This window comes from Oryctolagus cuniculus, chromosome 6 (genome assembly GCF_964237555.1).
Source record: "Oryctolagus cuniculus chromosome 6, mOryCun1.1, whole genome shotgun sequence".
NCBI classification, from domain to species: domain Eukaryota; kingdom Metazoa; phylum Chordata; class Mammalia; order Lagomorpha; family Leporidae; genus Oryctolagus; species Oryctolagus cuniculus.
Genome location: NC_091437.1, coordinates 168,279,365 through 168,289,222, shown reverse-complemented (window position 1 = coordinate 168,289,222; position 9,858 = coordinate 168,279,365). Strand labels below are relative to the sequence as shown.

The following is a 9,858-nucleotide window of genomic DNA, read 5'->3' as shown; positions in this document are numbered from 1 at the left end:
GAGGCGGGGGGTTGCGCTTGGTGACGGGAGGACGCGCGGTCGCCGCGCACTGGGCCGGCGGCGGCGGCGGCGGCGGCGGCGGCGGACACGGGCAGTGCGAGCTGTTGGCAGCGGCGGCGGCGGCGGCAGCGGTCGGAGGACCGCGCGGCAGTTCACGCGAGGGGCGCGGTGCGCGGGCCGGAATGAAAGGCTGTGGCGGCGCAGCCCGCGCACAGCCGGCGGGTGAGAGCGCGGGCGGTGGGCGGCGCGGGCCAGGAAGATGGCGGAGAGGCCGGCGCTGCGGCCCCGGCCCGGCCTCAGTGAGGGCCCCCGGCCCGGGCGCGAGAGAACCCGGGCCCTCCGAGACCGAGGGTGCGGGGCGGGGCTGCGGCCGGGCCGCGGGAGCGGGGGCCGGGGCGCCGGGGCGCCGGGGGCCGAAGCCGTAAGGGGGCAGGGCACGGGCCGAGGGGCCGGACTGGGGTGCGGGCTCGCCGGGCCCAGAGTGCGTGTGAGCGCTCGGTGTCCCCTCCTGAGGCGGCCGGGGGCGCGGTCCGGTCGCGGGGGCAGCGGGTGGGGCCGGCGCGGGCGACCTGAAGGGCGACCCGGGGCGGGGCGGGCCGTGCGGGCGCTGGACGCGCACTGCCCACCCGCGCAGGGCTTTGTCCGGGGCCCGGGGCTCCGAGGGGCGTCTCTGGGCCCGGCTACCCGCCGCTCGGGGTCGGGGTCGCGGCCGGCGCCGGCGCCGCGTGCCCTGCGGCAGGCGCGGGCTGGGGGCTCTGGCGCCGGGGTCCCCCGGTGGGGTCCGCAGCGGCCGCGGGCGAGGCACGTGCGCCGGAGGCCCGGGACGCCTTCCTTTCCGAGCGCGCAGCCGGCGCGGGGCGCGGCAGCTGTGGGTGTGTTCCGTGCCGCTCCCGCAGCAGCTGCTGTGCGCGCTGCGCAGCCTTCAGCGGCAGAAATGCGGGAGGCCCCTCCCTCTCGGGCGGCGTGCGGGCCCCGCCAAACCTCCAATGACCTCTGCAGAGAACCCACAGTTGCAGGCTTCGCGTTCCTCCCCCGGCGCAGACAATGCCGACATTTGTCTTTGGAAGCGGGGGCGGGGGCTGGACGCCGCGTCCCGGGCGCCGCCGGTAAACAGCAGGTGGTTCCTGCGGCGGCTCCCGCGCGGCCCGAGCGCAAGGTGTGCGGCTGGGCGGCGGCGTGGTAGCAGGTGCCCAGCGCCTACGCCGGGCCGATGGACGCCTGCCGCCGAGGCGTGACTCCTGGTCGCCGGCTTTGCGGTCTTGGGCGACGTCCCTGCCTTGGGAACCCTCGTGATGTCGTCCCAGAGGTGTTGCGGGACTCGCGACTTGTAGAGGGTTGCGCTTTAAAAAGTTAGGAATGGCTACAGCCGCCAAGGTCGGCCGGCCAGGGTGCTGCGGGGAGCGGGGGGGCTCACTGGTTCCATCCCGGTGCCGTGCGAACCCGAACCTTGCGGCTCTGTATTCAGACCTGGGGGAGGGACAGATCTGGACCGAACTGAAGAGTGTGCTGCGTGTATGACCTGTTCTGGGGAGCGCCCCCGGGGCCTGAGGGCCCGGCGTCCTGGGTCAGGGAGCTGTGAATGGAGAGACGAAGCTTGCCCCCGTGTGCAGTGAGCTGCCCAGGCCGCGGGCTTCGCGGTGCTGTCCTGTGACATCCAGGACGCGGCCGGCAGGAAGGGAGAGCTCGGATAGGCTGTGACACCGTGACACCTGCCTAGCTAAACTGCGGGAAGCGAACAGACTTAACCTCCTCGGGTCTGGTCCCCTCTTGTTCAGGGCTTGCCGCGTGGAGACGTGGCATGTCCTTGACAGCTCAGTCACAGCTCAGCACATGTGGCCTGTTGACTCCAGTGCTACCAGAAACAAGTTTTCTTGAAATACGTTCTGTTTATTTTTTTTTAAAGATTTATTTTATTTATTTGAAAGAGTTACAGAGAGGTAGAGACAGAGGTCTTCCATCTGCCGGTTCACTCCCCAAATGGCTGCAATGCCCAGAGCTGAGCCAACCTGAAACCAAGAGCCAGGAGCTTCTTCCAGGTCTCCCACGCGGGTGCAGGGGCCCGTGCCCATAGGCATCTGCTGCTTTCCCAGGCTCATTAGCAGGGAGCTGGATCAGAAGTGGAACAGCTGGGACTCGAACCAGCACCCATGTGGGGTGCTGGCACTGCAGGCGGCGGCTTCCCCACAGCAGACGGCCTCGCTTCAGCAGCCTGTCCACTGACTGTGGCCGTGGGCTGTGGGTCTCGTGTGTCCCTCTAGTGTCGTGGACGTTCTGTAAGGAGCCCAGGAGCATGCTCTTGCCCCTGTGGGTCTCTGAGCTCCCCGACCCTGGCTCGGCCTTGGCCTCAGGGAGGAGTTGCCTGCACAGGGAGTGATCGACACTGTGGGCAGGACTCCCCATCTACTGATTTCCTCCACATTGGTTGTTTCCAGCTACCCAGGGCCTCTCCTCCCTGGCTTGCTTGCTTGCTTTTTATTTATTTGAAAGTCTGAGTTACACACACACACAGAGAGAAGGAGAGGCAGAGAGAGAATAGTCTTCTATGCACTGGTTCACTCCTCAGATGTCCGCAACAGCAGGAGCTGCGCTGATCCGGAGCCAGGGGCTTTTTCCAGGTCTCCCACACAGGTGCAGGGGCCCAAGGACTTGGGCCGTCTTCTACTGCTTTCCCAGGCCACAGCAGAGAGCTGGATTGGAAGTGGAGCAGCTGGGACTTGAACCAGTACCCATATGGGAGGCTGCAGGCAGCAGCTCTACCTGCTACACCACAGTGCCAGCCTCCTGGCTTTCTTGAGTGCAGTTGTTTTTTTGTTTTTTTTGTTTTTTTGTTTTTGTTTGTTTGTTTGTTTGTTTTTCCGTTCTCAAAGGGTTCTCTTCTATTTCTGCTTCCTTAAAGGCTTCAGTGTTTATGAGCTGATAACGTGGCCACACGGTTCAGAAGAACAGAGGGTGCGGCAGGGCCCACCCCTCAGGCCTCTCCCTGGGAGCCTGGCTTCCCTGGTATCCTCTGGGAAAGCCGCGTTGTAACCAGCCAGGCAAGCTTGCGCTGTGGCAGTTTCTGAACCTTGCCTTTCCAGCCATGTTTGTGAGGCCCTTCCGCATCGGCACACTTCCTGGTGATTCTGTGCCGTGGCTTCCTTGTCTGGCCCTGAATGGGGGGATGAAGTTTGTCCAGCCGGCCCCCCGGATGGCTGCTGCGCCGGGGGCCTCAGGAGCAGTGTCGTGGGTGCCTGTGGGACCCGCCCAGGAACGGGGCTCGCTCCTGACTGCCAGTGTCTTTGACTCTGCACTTCTTTCTTCATCTGTCTCCACACCACCCATCTGTACTCCAGACAGCACGGTAGGCAGATGCAAGGGCGTTCTCAGCTGGGAATTGGCTCACCTTTTGTGTGTTCTCCTGAGTAAGACTGTCCAGGAAACACGCCGCACAGAGGCCTGTCCACGCGTGTTCGCAGCGTGCAGTGACTGAGGAGTGACAGCACCCAGGTGTCTATCAGTAGTGAATGTGCTGTAGCCATATAACAGAATATCGTTTGGCAATAAAAATAAGTAAGTTGAGGGGCCAGCGCTGTGGCGTAGCAGGTAAAGCTGCCACCTGAGTGCCAGCATCCCATATGGGTGCCTGTTGGAGTCCCGGCTGCTCCCCTTCCGAACCAGCTCCCTGCTGTGGCCTGGGAAAGCAGCAGAAGATGCCCAAGTCCTTGGGCCCCTGCACCTGCTCCTGGCCCCTGGCTTTGGATCAGCACAGCTCCAGCCATTGTAGCCAACTGGGGAGTGAACCAGCGGATGGAAGACCCCTCCCTCCCTCCCTCTCTCTGTCTCTCTCTCTCTCTCTGCCTTTCCTTCTGTCTGTGTAACTCTGACTTTCAAAAAAACAAAACAAAACAAAACAAAAAGTTGAGACGGGTTTAGCTAACAGTTCGATGCCCTCATCCCACGTGGGAGTACCTGGATTTCACTCCGTGCTCCGGCTCCTGAGTCCAGCTTCCCACTAATGCAGACGCTGGGCGGCAGTGGTGATGGCTCAAATGATTCGTTCTGCCGCCCCTGTGGGCGACCGCGGCTGCATTCTGAGCTCCTGGCTCCAGCCTTGGCCCAGCCCCAGTTATTGCAGGCATTTGATTTGGGGAGCTTGTTCCCCCCTCCCCCACCCTGTCTGTCACACTGCCTCAAATAAAAACAAAACGAAAAAACGAAGTTACTGATTTATGCTGAAATATGAGTGACCTTGAAAATATTACGCTGAGTAAAAGTAGCCAGGAACACACTGCACTGATAGGTTTATATGAAGCGTCCAGAACAGGACCTGCATGGAGAGAAGCACATTTGTGGTTTCCCAGGGCTGGGGGGTGACAGCTAAGAGGAATGGGAATGAAAATGCCCTGAAATTCACTGTAATGAATATTGCACATATCTGTGAGTATGCTAAAACTATTAAATTTTATTTATTTATTTATTTATTTATTTATTTTTGAGAGGCAGAGTGGACAGTGAGAGAGAGACAGAGAGAAAGGTCTTCCTTTGCCGTTGGTTCACCCTCCAATGGCCGCCGCAGCCAGTGCACCGCGCTGATCCGATGGCAGGAGCCAGGTGCTTTTCCTGGTCTCCCATGGGGTGCAGGGCCCAGGCACTTGGGCCATCCTCCACTGCACTCCCGGGCCACAGCAGAGAGCTGGCCTGGAAGAGGGGCAACCGGGACAGAATCCAGCGCCCCGACCGGGACTAGAACCTGGTGTGCCGGCGCCGGCCAAATTTTATGTATTTTTTAAAAAATGTGTTTATTTGAGAGGCAGTGAGAGAGCTCACATCCTCTGGTTTACTCCCAGTACTCATGGCAGCCAGGGCTCAGAGGCCACAGGGGAGCCAGGAACTTACTCCAGGTCTCCCACAAGGGCGGCAGGGTCCAGGTGCTTGAGCCCTCACCACTGCCTCCCAGGGTTCACACAGCAGGAAGCTGGAGTCGGGAGTGGAGCTGGGACCTGAGCCAGGCACTGGGAAGGGGCACGGTGCTGTGCCAAACTGCCGTCTCCGGCACAGCACACCCGCGTACAGGCTGGGCTCAGACGAGGAGCGCCGTGTGCACAGGTGTGCACAGGAGAGCGGCCGCGGCACCGGGCGCGGACAGGAGCCTCCGTCCGCCCCTCTCTGTACTGTGCCGTGCTCCTCCCGCCTTTCCCGCCTTCTCCAGTGGAGGCTCAGCGGGGACAGGGCCTGGATTTCCTGGTGGCGGAGCTGTGGGCGGTGTCTCTCGTCCCCGGGCCTGCTGCCGGGGTGTCTCAGCGGCAGTCGGGCAGCCCACGGTCTCAGGTCCCTGAGGTGCTGGACTGCGTGCCGACAGGGCGCGTCGGCAGCTTGGACAAAGCTGGAGGATAATGGCGGTGGTGTTGGACTTGGATTCAGTTTGCTATGAAAATTCCTGCTGCTTCTGAAAAGTGGCCTCTGGTTCCTAGAAACTGGGTGGGGATAACGCCGCAGGCCCAGAGGCCCTCGCGTGGGACCTTCACAGGAAGTGCAGGAACCACAGAATGCGTCTGGAACAGGCCGCCTGGGTCCAGGAAAGGCACAGCTCTTGCATGGAGCTCTTGGGGACAGATCCCACCTCCATTGGTTTGGCTCTGCCTGGTTCTGTGTGTGCTGGACCCAGACACCTCATCCCACTCCCAGTCCCCTGTCATCCGCCGTGGGCCAGCCACCTGCCCATCAAGCACCCTGGAGATGGAGACAGGCCAGACCTGTGGAGGTGGCTCTGGAGTGGATGTGCAGTGGTGGCAGTGTGCCTGGGGTCCTAGGCAGACTCTTAGGGGTCAGGAGGCGTGGTGCTGGCAGCTGGGCCTGGAGGGCTGCTGCCCAGGCCCCAGACGAGTGCACCCCGGGAGGAAGGGGCAGCGTGAGGCAGGACCCAGATGGCGTATGTCCTGGAGCCTGGAGGGCCGTGTGCTGCCTGCAACATGAAGAACGTGGCCTGTCTCTCCAGCGGGAGGCGTTTTGCAGCTGAAGTCCCACCTGTGACTCGGGACACAGGTGAGAAGAGAGGTGGGGCCGGCGCTGTGGCCTAGCAGGTAGAGGTGTTGGTTCAAGTCCTGGCCACTCCACTTCCCATCTAGCTCCCTGCTAACGGCCTAAGAAAGCAGCAGAGGATGGCTCAAGTGCTTAGGTCCCTGCCCCCGTGTGAGAGACCAGACGAAGCTCCTGGCTGCCATCTGGCCCAGCCCTGGCTTTCTGGCCCCCTGGGCAGTAAATTGGCAGGTGGAAGATTCTCCATTACTCTCCTTTTCAAGTAAGTAAGATAACTTTTGAAAAACAAAAAAAGGTGTTTTGCAGCTTCCTGGCTCCAGCTTTTTCTGTTCACTTGCTTTTCAGAAAACCCCAGAACTTACACAAAGACCCCATTCATGCCTTCTGATGTGTTTTAAGCGCTAAATCGTTTATCAACTCCAGGCTGCTGCCTGGTGCCCACCCTGCACGGCGGGGGGGGGGGGGGGGGGCAGAGGCTCCATCAGAGTCCCAGGTGCAGCCGCAGACGAGTCGGGCCCTCACAGGCGCGAGTCACTCAGCAGGGGCATCATTTCACGGCTCTGAAGCTTACAGGCTGCGGTGAGCATGCCTGGCACTGGGAGCCGGTGGCAACGCCACAGTCCCTCCTGGGAGTCTGGGAGGAGGGTGCACCTTGGAACTGCCTTTCCCAACTGCTCATGATCACTGCGGGAGTGCCAGTGCTAGGGGCTGGCATGCAGGGTGAGACCCCTGCCTCTTAGACCTGAGTCTGGTGTGTGCTCTGTAGGACCGGCACCAGGCTGAGAGCAAGCAGTTCAGGGCCTTGGGGGAGACGAGCTCACAGGGCAGCCCTGGGCAGCTGGAGGGCAGAGCTTCAGGGACACAGGAGAGTGGTAGGGAGGCGGCCAGGCTGGGCCGAGGGCTGGCCTGAGACACTGTGTCTTTCTTTTTTTTTTTTTTTTTTTTTTTTTGACAGGCAGAGCGGACAGTGAGAGAGAGAGAAAGGTCTTCCTTTGCCGTTGGTTCACCCTCCAATGGCCGCTGCGGCCGGCGCACCGCGCTGATCCAATGGCAGGAGCCAGGTACTTATCCTGGTCTCCCATGGGGTGCAGGGCCCAAGCACTTGGGCCATCCTCCACTGTACTCCCTGGCCACAGCAGAGAGCTGGCCTGGAAGAGGGGCAACCGGGACAGAATCCGGCGCCCCGACCGGGACTAGAACCCGGTGTGCCGGCGCCACGAGGCGGAGGATTAGCCTAGTGAGCCGCGGCGCCGGCCCACTGTGTCTTTCTGAAGCATCGCCCAGGCTTCTGTGTCGTGACCTGGCCTAAGAGATGAGAAATGCAAACACAGTACCCTTGGAGCAGGGGTCGTCCTGGGGCTCGGTGGGCTGGCTGTAGAGAGATTGGTGGGGCGGGGCGGGGGTGTCGTGAGCCGCTGGTACAGGCACCCAGTCTCAGGTGCTGAGGCTGCTTCCCAGGACTCCACGCCCTGTTTTCTCTTTGTCCAACATCTGGCAAGGCTGAGATGGTCTCTGTTGTGCTCTGCACCTTGCCCTGCTGCCCGAGGACATCAAGAGACAGGCGCCAGCGAGTCACCAAGGAAGACAAGGATGGGGCCGGCACTGTGGTACAGTGGGCTAAAGCCCCAGCCTGCAGTACCGGCATCCCATTTCAGTCCTGGCTGCTCCACTTCCAGTCCAGCCCTCTGCTGTGGCCTGGGAAAACAGTGGAAGGTGGCCCAAGTCCTTGGGTCTCTGCACCCGTGTGGGAGACCCGGAAGAATCTCCTGGCTTCAGATCCAGCTGTTGCAGCCATTTGGGGAGTGACCGAGCAGATGGAAGACCTCTCTCTCTGTCTGCCTTTCTCTGTAACTCTGTCACATAAATTAAAAAGTATGTATATATTTATCACAAGACGGGGCTGGCACCGTGGCGCAGGTGGACTGAGCCTTTGCCTGTGGCACCTGCATCCCATGTGGGTACTGGTTCAGGTCTTGGCTGCTTCACGTCTGATTCAACTCTGCTAATGCACCTGGGAAAGCAGCAGAAGGCCCAAGTCCTTGGGAAAGAAGCTCCTGGCTCCTGGCTCCAAAGCCGCTCAGCTCCAGCCATTGCAACTGTTTAGGGAGTGAGCCAGCAGATGGAAGACCTCTGTCGTAACTCTACCTCTCAAATAAGTAAATTTTAAAAAATACTTAAGAAAGAAAGAAAGGTAAAGGCCCCGTGCACAGCTTTGGAGGCCAACAGAAGATGTGTGGGCAGAGTGTGGGACAAGCTGTGTAACCTGGTTCTGTCTGACAAGCCGCTGTGGACACTCACAGCTCCTGACTCTGGCTGTGGTCCCTGAGTGGCTGGAGCTGCGGGGCCCAGGCCGGGGCCGCCTTCCAGAGCTCCTCAGTAAAGGATTTCTCAAACTGGCTTCAAAGCACAGAGCCCAGTTAACTCACACCAGAGACAGCAAGGATGGAGATGCCATCGCCACTGGTGACCCTGCCTGACCAGGTCTAGTGAATTGTACATTTGGAAAAATAAAATTTTATTAACTAAAATAAAAAATAAAAGCCCTGATTTGTTGTCCCATTCTTCCATGCAGACACCTGGGTCGTTTCCACTTTTTAAGCAACAATAGTTGCTTAAGTGTGTGCAAGCCTTTTTTTTTTTTTTTTTTTTTTTTTTAAGATTTATTTTTGGCCGGCGCCATGGCTCAATAGGCTAATCCTCTGCCTTGTGGTGCCGGCACACCGGGTTCTAGTCCCAGTCAGGGCACCGGATTCTGTCCCGGTTGCCCCTCTTCCAGGCCAGCTCTCTGTTATGGCCAGGGAGTGCAGTGGAGGATGGCCCAAGTCTTTGGGCCCTGCACCCCATGGGAGACCAGGAGAAGTACCTGGCTCCTGGATTCGGATCAGCGCAATGTGCCGGTCGCAGCGCGGCGGCCATTGGAGGGTGAACCAACGGCAAAAAGGAAGACCTTTCTCTCTGTCTCTCTCTCACTATCCACTCTGCCTGTCAAAAAAAAAAAAAATTATTTTTTGGGGACTGGTGCTGTGGCATAGCAGGTGCAGCCACCGCCTGCAGTCAGCATCCCATCCCTGTTCAAGTCCCGACTGCTCCACTTCCAGTCTGGCTCCCTGCTCATGTGCCTGGGAAGGCAGCTGAAGATAGTCCAAGTACTTGGGGCTCCGAACCCTCATGGGGGACCCAGAAGTAGCTCCTGGGTCCTGGCTTCAGATCAGCCCAGTCCTGGCCATTGCAGCCATTTGGGGAGTGAACCAGCCCATGGAAGAGCTCTCGTTCCGCCTCTGCCTCTCTGTAACTCTGCCTTTAAAATAATTAAATAAATCTTTAAAAAGAAAAAAAAAAGACACTGCTTGGATGCCTGCATCCCATAAACAACAACAAAATTTCTGTATTTCTTGTTGGTTTGAAAGGAAGAGAGAGACGTCTTCTGTCTGCTTCCGTTCACTCCCCAAATAGCCACAGCCGTGTCAGGCTGAAGCCAGGAGCCAGGAACTGCATCTGGGTCTCCCCTCGGGGTCAGGGTCCCAAGTACCTGGCCCTTCACCTGCTGCTGGCCAGCGGCTGGAACGAGAGTGGAGCCAGGACTCAGCCCAGGCTCTGGCTGGGGCGCGAGTGGAGCTGCCGGCCCGCGGCCCGCCTCCCGCTGTCTGGCTGGGGCGCGAGTGGAGCTGCCGGCCCGCGGCCCGCCTCCCGCTGTCCTCTCAGCCGTGACTGGAGCTGGTTCTGCCTCAAGTGCATCCTCCTCTTGTCGCAAAACTGGCCTTTGGTTTTGCTCATCTCTCCCACTGGGCGCGGGTGTGGGGTTCATGTCTGTGTCTGTTTTGTTGAGTCTTCCCCCACTTTTAT

The 9,858-nt window shown here is 59.9% G+C and overlaps 1 protein-coding gene across 3 annotated transcripts in view; it reads left to right on the top strand.

Moving 5' to 3' along the window:
- The first annotated feature begins 24 nt into the window (after positions 1-24).
- ARHGAP39 (Rho GTPase activating protein 39) overlaps positions 25-9,858 on the top strand; it is a 68,271-nt gene continuing 58,437 nt past the window's right edge. For all 3 annotated transcript variants that reach the window (XM_051828698.2, XM_051828696.2, XM_051828697.2), the window contains exon 1: positions 25-222. The gene's annotated coding sequence lies outside the window, so the exon portion shown is untranslated. The remainder of the gene's footprint in view (positions 223-9,858) is intronic.